This window comes from Haemaphysalis longicornis, unplaced genomic scaffold (genome assembly GCF_048455015.1).
Source record: "Haemaphysalis longicornis isolate Haplotype H1 unplaced genomic scaffold, Haemaphysalis longicornis Haplotype H1 scaffold_8, whole genome shotgun sequence".
NCBI lineage: Eukaryota > Metazoa > Arthropoda > Arachnida > Ixodida > Ixodidae > Haemaphysalis > Haemaphysalis longicornis.
Window position 1 is genome coordinate 185,357,358 of NW_027526445.1, and position 17,340 is coordinate 185,374,697.

At 45.8% G+C, this 17,340-nt stretch overlaps 1 long non-coding RNA gene across 1 annotated transcript; it reads right to left on the reverse strand.

Moving 5' to 3' along the window:
* Nucleotides 1-364: 364 nt before the first annotated feature.
* Nucleotides 365-16,805, reverse strand: LOC144149438 (uncharacterized). The gene is made up of 5 exons (XR_013318307.1): nucleotides 16,377-16,805; nucleotides 15,141-15,258; nucleotides 13,442-13,513; nucleotides 7,418-7,476; nucleotides 365-1,309 (listed from the first exon to the last, which is right to left on the reverse strand). It is a non-coding gene; the product is annotated as an uncharacterized LOC144149438 (long non-coding RNA).
* Between the last annotated feature and the right edge of the window lie 535 nt (nucleotides 16,806-17,340).

Genomic DNA, 17,340 nt, shown 5'->3' on the forward strand with positions numbered 1-17,340 from the left:
ATGTTATTGAAAATAAGCTATAAGTAGTTTTTATTTAGGTAGATTTTGATGAAAAAAGTAAATTTACTTTTTTGAAGCAGGGAAGCAACCGTAAACAATGATGACACACTGTTCTCATTGGCATAGTCTACCTAAATTTCCCAGCGGTAATTCACTTAGCACTAATTTTACACATTACTTTTTTGTAAACAGAGTACATATGTCATAAGTTATTTCCCTTTTCCCTGACTACCCTTCTCACATGGATTAGCAATGTCAGCCACAGATACACAGAAACTTTATCACTCACAGGATAGCAGAATCAGATCAGAGGCCTAGGTCGAGGCAGCCGCTGAAAGCTTTCATGGCGTCGGTTGCCAGTTACCGTTGTTCTTTGAGATTTGCCGCAACAGCCAGCCACTCGTGTATTTGTGTGGTTGGGTACTCTTGCCCAATATCAATGGTCTATGAAAAACAATGTTTATGACAAAAAATGGTTCATTCAAATTGGCAACTTTTGCTGAGCAGTATGGAATAAAGACAGAACAGAACATAGAAACGCCTTTAGGGGCACTATGTACTGCAGACAGAGTTACATTGAATTTTCATAACCTCCATACTGAGCAGGTGCATGTCAGAAAGGCAGTGGAAACAGTTGACTGCTTTTGGTGCACAATATGAGCAGCACACAAACTTTTCTTGAGGGAGGGGAGTAGTATCATTTCAAACATTTTAAAGTGCAGTCAAACAAAAGTCAATCTGCCTGAGATCTTGAACACGCAAGAAACTGTTATTCTTGTTAAAAAATGTGTGTTAAAGACGTGTGTTAAAAAACGTTTGCTTTCCTTACAAGTTGAGTTGAAGGATTCTTTATTTTTAATTATACACAAATGCTGGAAAGTCATAAGTAAGGCACGACCAGACCAGATAGCAATTGTGTAAGCTGTTTTGCAGATGTTACCAGCCTTCTTGTTGGGACGCGGGTAAAACCTTGGGGAATTAATCACAATGGCCTCAGCCCAAAGTTAATCAATTCACTGTAACAGCTTGAGATTTGTGCTGTCCTAGGACATGAAATAGGCCCCAGTGATTTTACATTTCTTTTCTCAGTTTCAACAAAGGCTGCAGTGCACACAAACTTCTTTTCAGTCTGCACCGTCTTACATTCTCATGCAATGTCAAATGACACCGTTTCTGAGGACAAGTTCATGCCGTAGCTTCCAGCTCCTATGTCTGTGTGAGGACCAGATTGCATCTGGGCCAACTGCACGGGAGGGTTCCAAAATCCCTACAACTAATTTTCTGACATCTTGCCCACTGAAGGAATAGCCTGCAAAGAAAAAGAAAAAAGACACCTGTAATTGCTCAGTTTACTGCAGATTAGTACAGCTGCTTCTTAGTATGGTAAGTTTTATCTCACCACTTTGCCTAATCAAATTTAGAGGTCTCATCCAATTTGCCAACAGTTATTCTATTTTCCGCTTAGCTCGACCACCTTTTAGTGGTCCTACAGGAGTGTAATTGATGAGCGTCGAGTGTACGTGTTGCAAACTGAAAATGTTCAACCTTATCATGGCGTGTTGCAGACTGAATATGTTCAACTTTATCAGCTTTTCCATCAATCTTTATAAGAGGGTAGGACACCATGCTTGTAAGGAATGAGGGCGTATTTCTGTTTTCTCTTGTCTTCTTACTGTTGCCATACACGGATGCCCTCCTTACATCCTTTCAGAACGTCACGCGCACAATTGTTATCAAGAGATTCTCGGGAACCGGGCTTAGGTCAGTTAAGTCCAGGCTTTCTGCCGTGTTGCGGGGACAAGATTTCCTGAGGCTGTTCAGAATACACAAGTTAGCTACACCCCGCTTTACAATCTTCGAGTGTCCAGACGAGAAAAGGAGTAACGGTTTGCATGCTCGAGGCTCATACTGCTAACACGGACGGCCATCATAGAATCGTTGTTTTAAGTCTATGAATTTTATCGTGTTGTCCGGGAGAAGTTCACGAGTTAAACTGAGCGGCTGCAAATGCTGAGGGAAAGCACTGAGTGTGGCAGAACAACTTGGTTGATAGGCAACAGCACCTTTAAACACAAGGTAGTCGTGCACAAAGCGAACAAACTTAACTTTGTTCTAGCTTTGCTGTAGCGGTTGTTAGTCTCTCAAAACCTCCAAAGAATACCTCAATGAGAACTGGAGCCACACAGGACCCAATGCACATTTTGCTTGGTGGCAGATAAATGCTGTCACACCAATCCACGAAAGTTGACTTTAAATAAAGTTAAAGCAGTTCGATAAAGCCCTCCACTGTCAAACCAGCAGAATTTTGAAACTTGAGTACCCCATAAATGTCGAAGTTCTATAAATTCCAACAGTCGGCCATAAGGTAAGCTGTAATACAAGTTTTTAATGTCGACCGAAAACACTGTGAACGTCTGCTCGTGGTTGTCCTTAAAGAAAGTGGCCAGCTCCTCTGATCCCTTGGTCGTAAACAGGCCATTCAAATTGACCATTACTAGCTTCTCTAGAAGAAACTAGTGAGGTTGTAAATCTACAAACTATCCTAAGCTTGCGCGACAAAGATATGCTGTACTGAGCAGTCACTCGCACAGATGGCGACCGTCTGTGCAAGCTGCCTGAACACTCTGGAACACAAGCGGCTTCCCCAGGAGCCAGAAACAATAATTGGATGCAATATTTATTGACACCCAGTAATAACGGTTATAGAAACTGCATCACACACATACAGCTACATAAGTGCTAGGCTGAATGGCGATAAGGATGTGCAGGTAAACAAGGAAACAAAGCAGTTCTTTTTGCACATTTGTACGGCCCCTGAATTACGCAGAGGTGTAATATTTATGCAATATTTGGCAAATGTGAATACACACTAACAACTGGAAAGACGAAATCGCAATGTTTTGAACCCGTAATGTTGCCCGAACGAAGTTTCCCACTTTTTTCATCAAGTGAAACAAATACCACGACTTAGAAAGAGGCGTAACCATACCGGTAGGTGTGGAAATGAACCCCACAGCAAGGTGTACGAAAAAGTAGTAGTTTGTTGGCTGGCTCTCAAACGAGGGCATATACCTATGTAGAAGATGAGCAAAGAAGCTGCCTACCGAATAGTCTAACTGCATGCGGGATCCCTTTCTTTTCTTTGGCAATGTGTTAATAAACACCCTCTGTTGAATGGTGCGGCTGATGTTGCTGAGTTCTTGTATTTTCACAAACGTTGGAGCTGAAAACTTGGGAATGACGTGACAAATCATCTCCTCAAAACCACTAAAGAAGCAGCCTTTGCAATTGAACCAAAACCCGCTATACTACAATATGTCCAGTTCAGACCCAATGCTTTCCAGCTGCCAACAATCTTTAGACTGTCCAAACCTAAACGCACTGGTGTGCCATGCCATTCGTGAATGAGCTCAGTTGATCCCATGCCCAAGCCCTCCCAAAATGCATTGACACAAGCGCTAGCAGGCCACCCTTTGAGTCGGTGTACCCACAATGAACTTCGGAAAATCAACAAACAGACTGAGCACTTGCGTATGATTACAACTCTGAGCTCGAGCGGAAAGCTGTGGAAGCATGTCATGTTTTCATGTGTGGCCAAAGCTAAACTCTCACGTCGGAACGAAGAAAATCAATACCCACAATTGGCAAAAGCCCCGATAAATAATGCAGGGTCACTGAGTGCACAAGGAACATTGGATGGAGCGATTCGAGGCGAGCGCTCCTTTTGGGATGAGTATGTAGACACCACACTACAGCACAGCTGTCAACTATTGATAAGTTCAAAGAACTCAACAAATGCCTTGTTGGGGAGGCACAAGACAAGATCAGCAGCCTTTCCCTTTCTGACAGCAACTACCAAATAGCAGTCAATCTACTGGAGGAACACTGTGGAAGGAAGGACCTTGCGATTAACCACAACTCACTTCCTACAGCTACAGGGTGTTGATTCAGCTAAGAGACATTTGCTGCGACATCTCTACGACCAAGTGGTTAAAAACGTTAGAAGTTCTGAAGCACTAGGGGTGAAGCAGACGTACAGTGCTTTGCTCAGAGTGGTTATCGAGAAGCGGCTACCTCACTACTGTGAGCAGAAGCTGATGCAGCTCAGTCCACTGACACATTTGCGGTGCTACTGGACCTCTTTTTAAAAAAAAAAGACCAGAGGCACGGAATCAGTAGAAGTCCGTAGCAGTGAAGAGGCTTTGAAACCGTATTGGCTGAGTTTACTCGCCAGAAAAAGCCCTTACTCGCACTTACCACCATTTCCAGAAATAACAAAGCTGCCAGTTCTGCAATGCAAAAACCAACCTTTACTAGGTGTGACAAAATTTAACCCTCGAGCCAAATTACCTACCCGAATGAAGCAGCCGTTTCTGCAAGAAAATTCACTGTGTCAATAACTATCGCAACGCATGATTCCTGCGTTGGCAAATCTGTCACTCCCGACACTAAAAAAATCTTGTGTGACCTTAAAGATACCAGTTGTTTGGCAACAGACACCCAGGAGCAGTTAGTCTGTCACAAAAAGAGTCCAAGTGAGCAGTACATGTGACGGACACATGTGATGGATACCGTTTTGCTGCAAACAGCGACAGTTTGGGCAAGTGGTTCCGCTAGGCTGCAACTTCTTCATTGCCTTCTGGGCGGTGGCAATCAGTGAACATTGGTCTTGGACAGCATAGCGAAAAACCTTCACCGTAAAGTCATCGGAAACGAGTCTCCCAAATTACAAACGTAGGCAAAATGCCCTCTCGCAAGCAAACCCCAAGATGCGTGGAGCTGCTTATTCCAAGCCAGCACAACAAGTTTGTCTTAGACGAAGGCCTCGAGGTACCCTTGACATGCAGGGCAAATCCGTTCACGGTTTGTACTTTTCGCATGGAATATCAGTGATCTTTACCTCGCGGATGATGCTGTCACATCAGATGGCACTATCAAAGCACTGATAGGAGTCGTGTACTGGAAAGTCGCAAGTGGCAAGACTCGATGGCTTAAAAACGGGTTAATGGTAGCGAGACGTCTTTAGGGTGGATGCCACAAGGCCCATTAAAGAGCACCCAGGAAGACCTCGCTGCAGTAGCTAATGACGTACAGTGGTGGACAAATGAAATGTGAACATGCAAATGTGAACCAAAACATGCAAAACTGAAATACTGTTTGTGGACGTCCAAGACTGGGTCGCTGTTGCTATATCTACAAAACCACGTTTCGCAACTTTGTTACTAGACTTAAGCCGTGCCTCAAAAAAATTGGACTTGAATAGGAAGAAATTGCCCGATTGTGTGTACTGGTTCATATTTTCATGAACACTTGTTCATGACTATGTCAGGACTTGAAGAAAGACGATGTACAGCTGGATACCATTACACCAACGTTAGCACGCACATCTCAAGAACCGAAGCCTTCTTCAAAACAAAGAAGAAAAACGACTGTTCACAAGGGCAATGTACGCAATGACAGCACCTCATCAAGTAACACAGTTTCTGCATAGATTGAAAGACAAACGAGATTTGACGGTGGCCAAAGCAAAGAGCTGGATCTGTCAAATGCTAAACAAAGATAGCTGTTCTGCACTCTAACAAGATTAGGTAAACCAGCCCCTTGTCAATGTTTCCAGCCCTCAACAGAGCTTCAGTTTTGGTATAGAGGTACATGAAGAGCACAAGGACACTCCGCCTATCAACGAGAAATCAGTTTAAGCGGCTCTCCTAACAACACACTAGCACAAGTGCCCTCCGCCACAGCAGCTACTACATAGAGAGGCCTTTTTGTAAGAAAAGCAGACAGGTTGTGCATCCGAGGGCACTGGTTCCCTTCTCCGAGCCTACAGAGAAAAAGTGCACGCAACCCGTTGAATATACAGACTGTCCCACTACTTGACGACCAACTGTTATTTTGGCGTGCTGCAAGAATTTTGATGAAGCGAGCAACATAAACTCGTCACCTTTTGAATGGCCACTGGGCCACAAAATCTGCTTTGTAGGCGATGCTGTTCTTGAAGTAGAAGGACACGCAGAAGCAGCGTTGGAAAGTTAACCTAGGAAATTCGTACTCAACTGTTAAACATGTAGTTGCAGCCAAGGAGAGCAAGAAAAACATCAGAGCCGCAAGCAGTGAGGATTACCAAGAGACGAACATCGAAGGCACTGCAATAAGGGAGGACCCTATTCCCATGGTTGTTAAGCCCAGTGATTTCCAGTTGCCTCTGAAGAAGTGGAACAAGCTGCACCTCTCGGAGAATAGGACCCTGGCCATGCGCAAGACGGGTCAGATGAATCGAGGCAAACAAGTCTAAGTGAGCTGTCGAAGAATGCAAAGATATGACTACTAAGGACGGCGAACTCAGGAAACCAGAGAGCAGTGAAGAAGCCATTGCAGACAAAGTTTCAACCTTTCAGAGGCCTGAGTTAGCGAACTCCTTGAGAAAGATGGTAAAAGGAATTCAGCAACAAGGAATATATTACACATAGAAGGCAATGTGATGCGACAATTTCCATAGTTCAAAAATTTACCTACTTTGTTCTTGAGTCTTAGTACAGCACAACTTGAAATAGTGTAAATGCTGTCACAGGTGGGAGGATATGCTGTGACAGGTGGGAGGCTGACTGCAAGCATGATCTGCTTTTGCGTTTGGTTATGTGTTAATAAACACCTTCTGTTCGAAGGTGCACCTGAAAAGTGCTGGACTCTGATCTTTTCGTTAAACAGAGTGTAACCAAATCACTGAGCCCGATGTGCATTTATTGGCTATGTTTGTTTGCCATGCCACGCCTTACTCTGGCAAAAGCGGGTGCATGGCAGCTCTGGAACCTGTACCCACCAGAAACTAAAAAATACCCACAAGTTCAAAGATCAAGATGCTATCATACCAAACAGAAAACCACTACTTCAACATCCCGTGATAATTTCGAAATTGGTGGGGAGGGTGCCCGATGCTGAGCGCCAGAAATAAACTGAGGTTTTACTTGCACTATAACTAAAAGAACTAATTTCCCTTGGAGAAGTGCAGAATTCCCACATAAGTAAGGACTCCAGAAATTCATTTCCAGGCACTTTTATGAGCTTCCGGTGTTCCTGCATTCAACAAGAAACTTCCACAGCTCAGATGCCAAAGCACTACGCAGGAAAACGATATTGTAGTGGGTTTGGAATGCAGATTGTGTTCACTAGCAGTTATGGGCCGAAAGTCCTCTTCCGCTCTACTATTTGTGCATGTCATTCTGTTTCATCAGTTGATAGGTCTAAAGGACAGGCCTTAAAGTATTAACAACACAACAGTATCAGAAAGAATGAATTAAAAACAACAGTTCAATGTCGCATCAGATTTTGCTCGAGGAAAAAAGCAAGCTAATATCCGTGTTCTCAGCTCTACTGCTATATTATTCACATGGTGTAATAAGAAACCCTAAGAGCATACCATTCTGGGTCTGGTGCAGGTTCCTGTACCTTAGGGTCTGGCCAAAGTAGTGCTGCACCCTGCAGCAGAGAATTTCTTAAGCACAAAGATTTGCACGGAGTAGGCACAAAGTGCACGCACAGAATGTATTTACATACACTTGTCCACTGTTCCAGTTGGAGGCTACCATATCAACCGAGCTTCTTCACACGCTCCCTCCCAATTTGACAAACAAGAGGTTGTCTAAATCCACAGGGCATTCCGATTCGAAAATTCTGGGAACCTATACGGCTTTTCAAAACACAATTCATGCACTACTTGTGGTGTCTATGTATTATTTTTACTCAACCATTGCTACATTTGAAATCAAGCTTGCGAGATTATTAAAAAATTACTCTCACAAGGGCCCCAGTCTTTCAATGCCACCACCCCTCACTGCACAGCTTGCTGTTTTGTTTGCTTGTAATTGTTTATGAGATTAACCCAGCAACTAAAGTTCTGTAATAATATTTAATAGAAAAGACAATATCAGATAATAAAATACAAATAAACGCTCAAGTTAACCTTAAAAGTAACATAATGCCTCTTAGCCACCAGTGTTGCTTCATAAGGGGCCTTGTTGCAGTTCACGTAGAAAAAAAAGGAAGGCAGGTTCCTTATTGGTACTGGTGCACAATGCATTAGAAATTTCGTGATGTCAAGAGTTTATTGAAATTTCCTTCATTCTCCTCGAAACGATTTTTCTTGTGGATTCCGAGTAATCCAAAAAATGTGATTCCACCATACAGTGCGAGCTCTTTACAAGAAACATGAAAGGTGCAAGTTCAACTGTATGTATGAGGTGGTTAATTTTGCAATATTTGTGCTACTGACAAGACCTACTTTCAAATAAAAAGACATACAGAGCTCTAATGGTAGCTTTGTTAAGTCATTCCAGCTAAGTCATTGGCAACATTCTACTGCCTGCCATATTTTCATGCATTACTTGGGTACTTGTCCCAAAATCTGTTCCTGTGTGAACCCCGCCTGGTAGGTACCCAGGCAGCACAGGACTGTTCGGCCTGAAACAGGCCGGTGTACTTTGGCCGGTGATTTTCTGTCCGGCCGTTTTCCGGCAGCCATGTTCGGCCCATGTCCAAATGTGGGCCTTTTGGCCGTATACGGCCGTACTCCCATGGCTGTCCAACGGCCAGTGTCCGTCGGCCAGTCGACCGGCTAACGGTCATACGGCCGGATTCCAGCCGTAGGGCTCCGGCCATTCCAAAGCCACCCATGTGCGGCCGAAGTACGGCGGCCGGAGGACAGCCGAGATGCGGTCGTCGGACTCCAGCCGGACTACAGCTACCGGAAATACGGCCGTGCTACGGGCATTGGAGTTCAGCCACAGTACGTTAACTGTACTGAGGCCGGTCACTTCATGTCGCGCAAGCAGATGACTCATTCGCGCAGTGCAGAAGCAGCACAAACCCAGCATTTTGGGTCCAATGCAGCCACATCAAAGTGAGCTCGCGCGCAACCACCAGCCGTCAAGCTTTCAGCGCAGCCTTGCTTAATTACCAGCCTCAGTTGACAGCAAAATTCATTTATTAAACAGTGTTCACAAATTGTCGTTCCCTTAATTGCTGTACCTCATTTACTGCCGAACACAGAAAATATTCAGTTCTTTGTACAGCTTGAATAGATGTATTGTCCAGGTCCTGATATCCTGTGTGGGGCGGCTTACCTGTAATAAACGGGGAAAAAGGAGGGGGGGGGGGTGGCGGAGGGCGCATACTTTAGGGGGTTGAATTTCAGAGAGATAAATTGCGCCGCTTTTAGCCAATTTCTTTCAGGGCAATATTCCGGAACACTTTCATACTATGACTACATAAACTATTTTTATAACAGTTGCTTGACCAATTTTGATGTATATAAAACCGGCGTGAATGCCTTTACGAAGCGTTTTGCTTCTCAACAAAACACTCGGGATCATTTAATATAACTCCTTCACAAAAAAGTATGTCCAGTTTTTGCCCATTTTTTGTGCAAAGACATTTTCTACTCGATCAACTTTTCTGATGATCTTGCGCAGGGCTGATCCTAAGAAGGAGCGAACAGGTACTTCATTTTAATCTATTTTAATGTTGTTTTCATGAGTATACGTCCACACCACTTAATAGTCCAAAAGAACTTAATTTTCTTCTAATGTCATACTACGTTCAAAAAATTCTAAACGCGTTGCGAATGACGCCCTGCTTCAGGTGGCTGCCTTTGTGTTAACGCAAGGAAAGGCGTAAAATTAAAGTTACATAATTTGTTTCAAACCAATAACATAGCAATGGTAGCATGCATACCGGAAACCTTGCATACTGCAACGAATAGGGCAATAAATATTTTATTGGTCAAGGTTGAATGCGTAGGGTTCTCAACCCGTCGGAGGCAAACTTGCGCCTCTGGAAGTTTATTTATTTATTTATTTATTTGATGCCTGCTTGCCTTTGCATGCACTACAGAAGGGAGATACATAACACTAAGCATTAAATATGAGACAAAATAACAAAATAATCCTACAAAGCGCGCTGAAAATCGTCAATATAAACAGTTAATGCAATCATACGTGGAAGATAATTACACTGCAGTATTGATGTAAAATAAAATGAATCCCGCAAGGCGTCACCTTTAAAGGAAAGTTAATAATTTGCTTTAAGCTAGCGGTCCCACTTTGCGATATGTAGAATGGCGCTTGGACATACTTCTCCCCTTCTACTCCAGTTTCCGAATGATAGATATTACGAAAAAAGTTCGACCTGTGGTTTCGTCTGTGATCTTTCACGTCCTGCCATTTCAGTTTACTTTTGCTTTCTCTCATGCTAAGTTGAGCGTGCCAATTACCTAATAGGAATCGCACTGACACATTCTGTATGTTTTCGAGCGTATAAACCAGCTCTTTGGTGTAGGGATCCACGAAAACACATGCGTACTCCAAGATTGAGCGCACATGAGTGAAATACGGTTGTTCTTTTCAGTTAAATGGAAGTTCCCTGAAATTTCGTCTCAGAAAGCCAAAAACATATGCAGCCGTAACTTTTATGGTGTGAACCTCCCTATTTAACCTCTAACCACTCCCTAAATAAACTCCTAGGTATTTATATTCCTCGACCGTTGTCACAGCAGCATAATTTACGGTATACGTATTCAATTGGAATGAAGGTTTTCTTGTAAAGGTACCGTTAACACACTGTTTAACATCCAAAAACTTTTCTGAATCAGGACACCAGGATTTTATTAAATTCGAATAAAGCTGCAGGTATACGTAATCACGTTCATTCGCTATAGTCCGGTAAACTACACAGTACTTTTGAACAAAGCTTTAGGGCCAATAGTATCAACAATGCAAAAACCGATTCATTCAGTTCATAGGATGAAATGTACTACGCAGAAGGTGATATGGAACACCATCATTTGCTTTTTCGCAGTCCAAGAATATACAGTCAACCACTTTAAGCTTATCTATTGCAAGAGCCAAATCGTGCGTGAACTCAACAATCTGCGTTGAGCAAGAAAATCCTGACAAAATCCGTGTTTGCTAGGATGCTGGCGATTATGTATAACCAAATGAGTCATTACCAAAGAGTAGCTAAGCTCACCTTCAAACATCGAAACTAAATTAACAGCTAGGCTTCGTCAGTGACAAGGCTCTGCTGTTATCGCAAATTTAAAATAATTTTTTTTTTAATAGGCAGTCGTAAAATCCCATGAAGTAACATAGTGCAGGACATGAAGTTGATCCTACCAGTGCACGAGCGAGTCTCTTATACGTTTATCACCAGCAACATACTGCAACATTGCTTGTCGCAGTATAATTGTAAGCAGAATAACTTGCGCTTTTGCTCGCACTTGCCTTTCTTTGGTGGGGAGTCCTTGACATGGTGGCGGTTTAGCTCCTGCGTGGTGGCCGCTTGCTCGAGGCCCTTGAAGGCCAGTTATTTTGGTGAACCATCTCCATCTCGGATCGGACATCTCTGTCGGGTCGATGTCTCCAATGCTCTCCATTTCTTGAGGGGGCGAATAGCCTCGAGCTGATGCGTCGACGAAGCCGGCGGCAGAGGCGTGGTAGCGGCGATGACTGGCGAGGCTTAGCTCGCCCGTCGCTATGGCAGTCTTCTTGTGGCAATAAGTGACATTTAGATGGCCTAAAAGGTTCCCTGATAATGTCCAGTGAGTCCTTGCACCTTGCCCGTTCAGCGAGAACCCTCATTACTGTTTGACAAACGATGTTCGTTCATTTAAAACGTAGAAACACGGAGCGGATGAAAAACGCGTCCCCGTCGTTCGGCTCCCTAACGGCTTTTTCTCCCCCTAGGAAAAAACCGGTCGGTCTCCTTCCAAACACGTCTGTGCATGAATTCTCGGCGCCCAGGCGCGAGCCGTTGTTCAGCTGTATACCGTTTGCCGAAAAAATGACGTATAACCAGATACCTTACGTAGGCCGGTCTCCTCTTGAACACCGGTTGCCAAATATTCTGTGGCCATCCGCTTGCCGTAATTCGGCCGAGGACAGCTAACCGAATGAAAAACGTATATTCTGGGGCCGTACGTCGGCCGGTATCCTTCATAACACTGGTTGCCCGAAGAAAACGAATATTCTACCGCCGGACGCGCGGTTCACCATTGAAACAACGAATGCACGGCAGCCGCGCTCCGGCCGGTCTTCTTTCGAACACCAACTGCCGCAAGAATAAGCATATTCTGTGGCCGGTCACTTGCCGTGCTTCGGCCGATTACCGCTTCCCGAAGAAAAAACGGATGCCCTAATGCCGTACACCGGCCGATTTCTTTCTCAACATCGGCAGCCGAAAGGCAACTGAATATCTGGCAGCCGGTTAGCTGCCGTTGTGCGTCCGGACACGGGCAAACGGAAAAATGCCGAAGCGCTGGTTGCCGAATGTTCGCCGTTCAACGCATGATCAGTGGCTGCCAGAACCTGGATGCTGGCCGGACATGCCAGAAAGCGGCCATAGACGGGCCGGTCTTGGGGCGCACTTTCTGTGCCGCCTGGGTAATGTCCCACCACTCATTCACGCTCTGCACTCCAGTCATTCCACAACCAATCCTCACCAGTGCAACCATCATGCTTGCTCCTTGCAGTCTTTTAAATGCATAGCATTTTAGTAACTCACAATGTCACGCGGCGTTGGCGTGCCTTGTCGTAGTCCGCATGCGCGTCTTGTCGTAGTCCGCATGCGCGCCTTGTCGTAGTCCGCAGCCAGGAAGAAATAACAGTTTCCGGCGCCCGGTTTCGAACCCATGACGCCGCGGGCGTTCCGGAACGCAAGGTGCCCGGCGCCCTACCGACCGAGCCACGAAGCCGACACACATTTCGATGCACCGAACGCGCCTTATATCCTTCACTCATTTCTCGTTTGTTTCGAAAGCGCCACAAGTTGTCCCGCGCCTCCAAAAGATGGCGACACGGGTCCCGCGATCAAGAGATACGACTTGCCGGCGCACCCCCTCGGAAATGCTGTGCATTTGATCGTGCCCCTCGCGAGGGGGATGTCTTTTTTTTTTAGGCGAGGATGGAATGGCGTCACAGCCCCAGATGAGGACACTCCCCACTTCTGTGAAGATATGACTAGCATTTCTAATAAGGAACCTGGTACAGTTCACACAGTTTTTTATGTCAGCGAGCAGCAGCATCCCACCTTTTTTTTAATATTTCATCATTTTGCCACAGGGCCGGGAACCTAACTTCACAACAATATCGATTCTCATTTTAACTTTTACGCCAGCATGTAGAAGGGTAAAAAAGCAGTTACTCCGCTCTTTACGCCGGCCTTTCTAGTGGTAAGGCGCACAGGATGCCCTAGCACCAAAGGGTCAGAGAAATGCTGTGTGATGCTTCCATCACTGTGCGACCCCACTTTTCAGCAGGATGGAACAACCTGACAACTGCCTAGGCAAAGCAAGTTCCCCATCTCTGTGCTTACTTCTTGCCCCATCCATTTAGGAGGATACTCAGACCTGGCCCAATGCATAGTGAGGTTCCATAGAAATTGTGCATACCACATCTACGTTGGAGGAGGAGCTGTCCGTGACTTGCGACTTGACCACAGGGGCGCTTGCACGCGTGTGAGGCTGCGGCAGAGTAAAAATGGCTTAGAGAATGTGCGGTTACAAACCAGCTTAAGACCATTTGAGACCTTTTCCAAACCCACTCTGAAGAAGGTTGCTTAAGACAGCCGCACACTATCGGCTGCTTCACACTGCAAATCACTGTGACTTATAAAAACAACATAGAAACTTTCTTTCCGTGTATCAAGGTAGACCTTGTGCGTGTGCTTAGAGCTTGCAAAATGGTCATAATGGCTCCAGCAAGCCTCAAAGCCTAGAAGAGAGCGATGCCTCAGAAACTCAAGTGGCGCAGAGGTGAAGAAGGCAGAGGAGGGTGGTAAAAGACAAAGAAAGGAGCACGGGGAAAGGGAAGAGTAAAGATCGTTTCCCCAAAGTCCGGTGTCGATGAGGAACCCAATCGCCCGGGCTCCGGTTGATTTGGCAGGAGGCTGGCAGGGCGATGGTGTTGAAGTTCTTGGAGATGGCGGTCGGATTGACGAACTCGAGGCGTTGAGGTTGATTAGGTGAAACGACGAGTTTATATACAGCTATTTATAGTAGGGAAACTGGGTACATGAGTAATAAAAACAAAAACTTCAAACTTCAGCTAGACGCTAGCTCCAAGTGCGCACAAACCACTTGAGCTTCTCAACTTCGTCTAACTCTCCTACTCTCGGAGCGTACACAAACCGCTCGAGAAATGATGGCCGAGACCCTGTATCGCCGCAAGATCCGTCTAGTTGCCCGGTACGGCGCTGCACCCTAAACCTCCGACGCGATCTTAACCTCGACTAGGGGGCTCACAAATCCCAACCTAGCTTTAACGGTCGAGACTCCTTGTCCCGCCGGGAACTGCCCAGCTCGGCGCTCAGAAAAGAACGATTTCCAACGACCAAGTTCGGCCATATAAAACCTCGAGATCACCCTCTCTCGGGAACGCCCCTGTAGCGTTCGTACACGCGCAAGGGAGTGCCGAAATTCACGTAGACAGCTGTCACTCAGCACGCCACGGAATATTCAATGAGGCGCCGCTATCTCCGGGCCGCTATCTCCGGGTCAACGGACCGCTCACGGGCCAGCAGGTGCGTACGACCCCGAGGGATGAGAGCGACAGACGCGACTGTGCGTCATGCTGCCCGGGACGTGGTAACAATGGAGACTCGTGCGGCGCTCGTCCCGACGACGGTAATTCTTCCACCTCCGCGCGTCTAGCAGACGTTCCCGGAATCCGGTGGCGCTGTCTGCTTTCTCAATGGGGGATTACCCTTGTGATATGCGGTGGGCCAGACAATCCGTCTCCCTTGCGTGCCGTGACGAATTGGCGTCGACTATTCTGCCGTGTTGGTAGTGCTACTTCGTCAGACAAAGTGGCGGGTTCTCACGCGCAGCCAGGGCGCCTGGCCGCTAATCTCATAAGTGGACCTTACAGGAAGGAAACACAATGTAGGAATAAAAGTCTTAAACAAGTAACGAAACATATGCATTCAAAGCACATCAGCACACAAGTGCCTCAATTAATTTGTTGCAACATGTCTGTTTGCCAATGGACAGATGAACCAAGCTAGTCACGCCGACGGGTTTTGTAGACAGCTCAAAATTCTGCTGGACTTGTGCAGATGCCTTAAAAATGTAATGAACACTTTGTCCTTACCATAACAGACATTCTAGCCGTGAAAAAAGGTTGATGGTGCACTTTTTGCACTGGTACTTGACGCTAACCAAGTCCATAGGAATGTAGGCTGCAGTGGAGCATTGGTTTGCTGATCAAACTGTAAGATAAAAAGGACATTAATAGCTTATGTCACCCAGCCTGCAACGTACTTTTGCAGCAACCCAGAGGTCTGTACTGCAGGCCATATCACTGCGAGCATAAAACAAAGTAAAGAACAATACAAACCAAACAAACAGGATTGAGCATCCCACGAAACCGGTGGCACCGCTGTTAGTGAATTCAACTACAAACATTGTGGTCCCATCTGCTGGTTGCAACAAGGGACTCTCACTGGCAACAATTCTCGACTTAGTTGTATGTGACACCAAAAGCATGAGTATCCAACCTCATGAATGCTGCTGAGCTGAGGAACAGGTGAAACAAAATGTTGCAAGAGCAGCTCATTACTGTCTGAATTACATGTTTGGCTAGAAATGCATAATTCAGATAGACGCATATTTATTTACGTCCACGTAAAGATGTTCGCGCTGTCTCGGGCTGTGTAATATTTGTTTCCTTGAGTGTGCGCCCGAATACTGCTCGAACACATGCCTTAGTTTCCTTCAGCCGTCTGCATTGTGCTATGTATTGCTTATGCACAGGGAGCGGAGACAAGGCTTTTGCGATTGATCTGGAAAGCTGTGCTTGCGGGAAGCTTGAGGCAAGCAATCATCCCACACTTATCACACTTTTTAAAAGTCGAATAGGTCCACTGACATCCCCCAGAACTTTCTAGACATCTCCGTGAGTGCCCAGCGATACATGCATGCACGTAAAAAAAGGAGCCTGGACGGTTTCGACTACCGAGCGCCATTTCGTATTTCGCTTAGTGCGCCTTTAACTTTCGGCCTGATGCTTCCATAACGGCAAAGAAGCGTGCAAATGTGCGCCACAAAGTTTTTTGTTGTTTTAAATTTCGGTGACGGCGCGGTGGCGGTCCCCTAAGATTCATATCCACAGAGCCTTACGAACGAGCCTGCTTGATTTGAATTGCGTCTTTGTTATCAACTCGCGAAAGGCGTGTTTTACAACGTTCAGTTTGTTTCAACCCTAATTATGCGGTGAAAAGTTCGCATTTAAACAATTCGACGTAGGCGCGCGTGGTTACCACGTTATACGTATCACGAAGCGGTAAAGAAACACGCAAGAGACATCATTTTCTAACTGCGCACTTACCTCGCATAGGTCCGCACGTTACCAGGCGTCCAGTCGTTACGATTATGTTCTGTAACCATTGCGCCGCCTCTCTGGGTCTTTTGAGAGCCTAAACAGGCGAGGTATCGTAAGCGCTGCGGTTGCCGCCCCAACACAGCAACCACCGATCGCAAGTAAACACGGCGTCGTTGGAGTGGTCGCAGCTCGGCGGTGGTTCGGCGTCTCCGAAGTACGACCCACTCGGCTCACTCTCCGCGCACTGCGAAAACGCTGATAAATCCCCCACGCTGATAAGACGTACTGTATCTTTTGGCCGGCGTGTAGCAAGCCTCGTCGTCGGCGTCGTTGCCGGGGCCGGACGCGCGCGCGGGTCTGGCGGGTTCCTATGAGTGACGTCACGTTTTATAAGCATGACGTCACCACTATTCGTGCTGAGCGTCCGCTCGCAGAAATACATTGATGGCCGAACTCTTAGTAGTATAGAAGGCTCTGGTAACGCTGTCCGTGTACAGGCCGGTTTGTCTAAACGGCTACTGGTGATCTTGCGGGGCTGCCTAACACATTTCTGAGGGGACGACAATCCTCGGTGTGCTCTCAATGCATGTTATAGGGGCAGGACCAGTATTGCAGTAAGCGAGATAAGATTGTATAGTAAAACTTTCATTATTAAGCTCGGCAAGGAGCTTCAAAAGAGCACGATTGCTTTGTTTGTGCTGAATGACAAGGTTACTCGTGTACGACGTATTCACATATAGAAGATATGATTTTTCCAGTGTTTGCATCATTATTTACCTCCTAAAGCTATCATCTTGCGTCCCGGTATATTACGACAATGATTTAAAAAAAATGTCAAAATTTACTTTTCTATTCAATTATCCATAATGCTTGAACAACTCATCCTGCTTGGGGTTATACCTTATTATTGCAAAGACGGCGAGATGGCTCCACTTAGTCTCGAAATAGGCACGCGCCAAATAATTTTTGC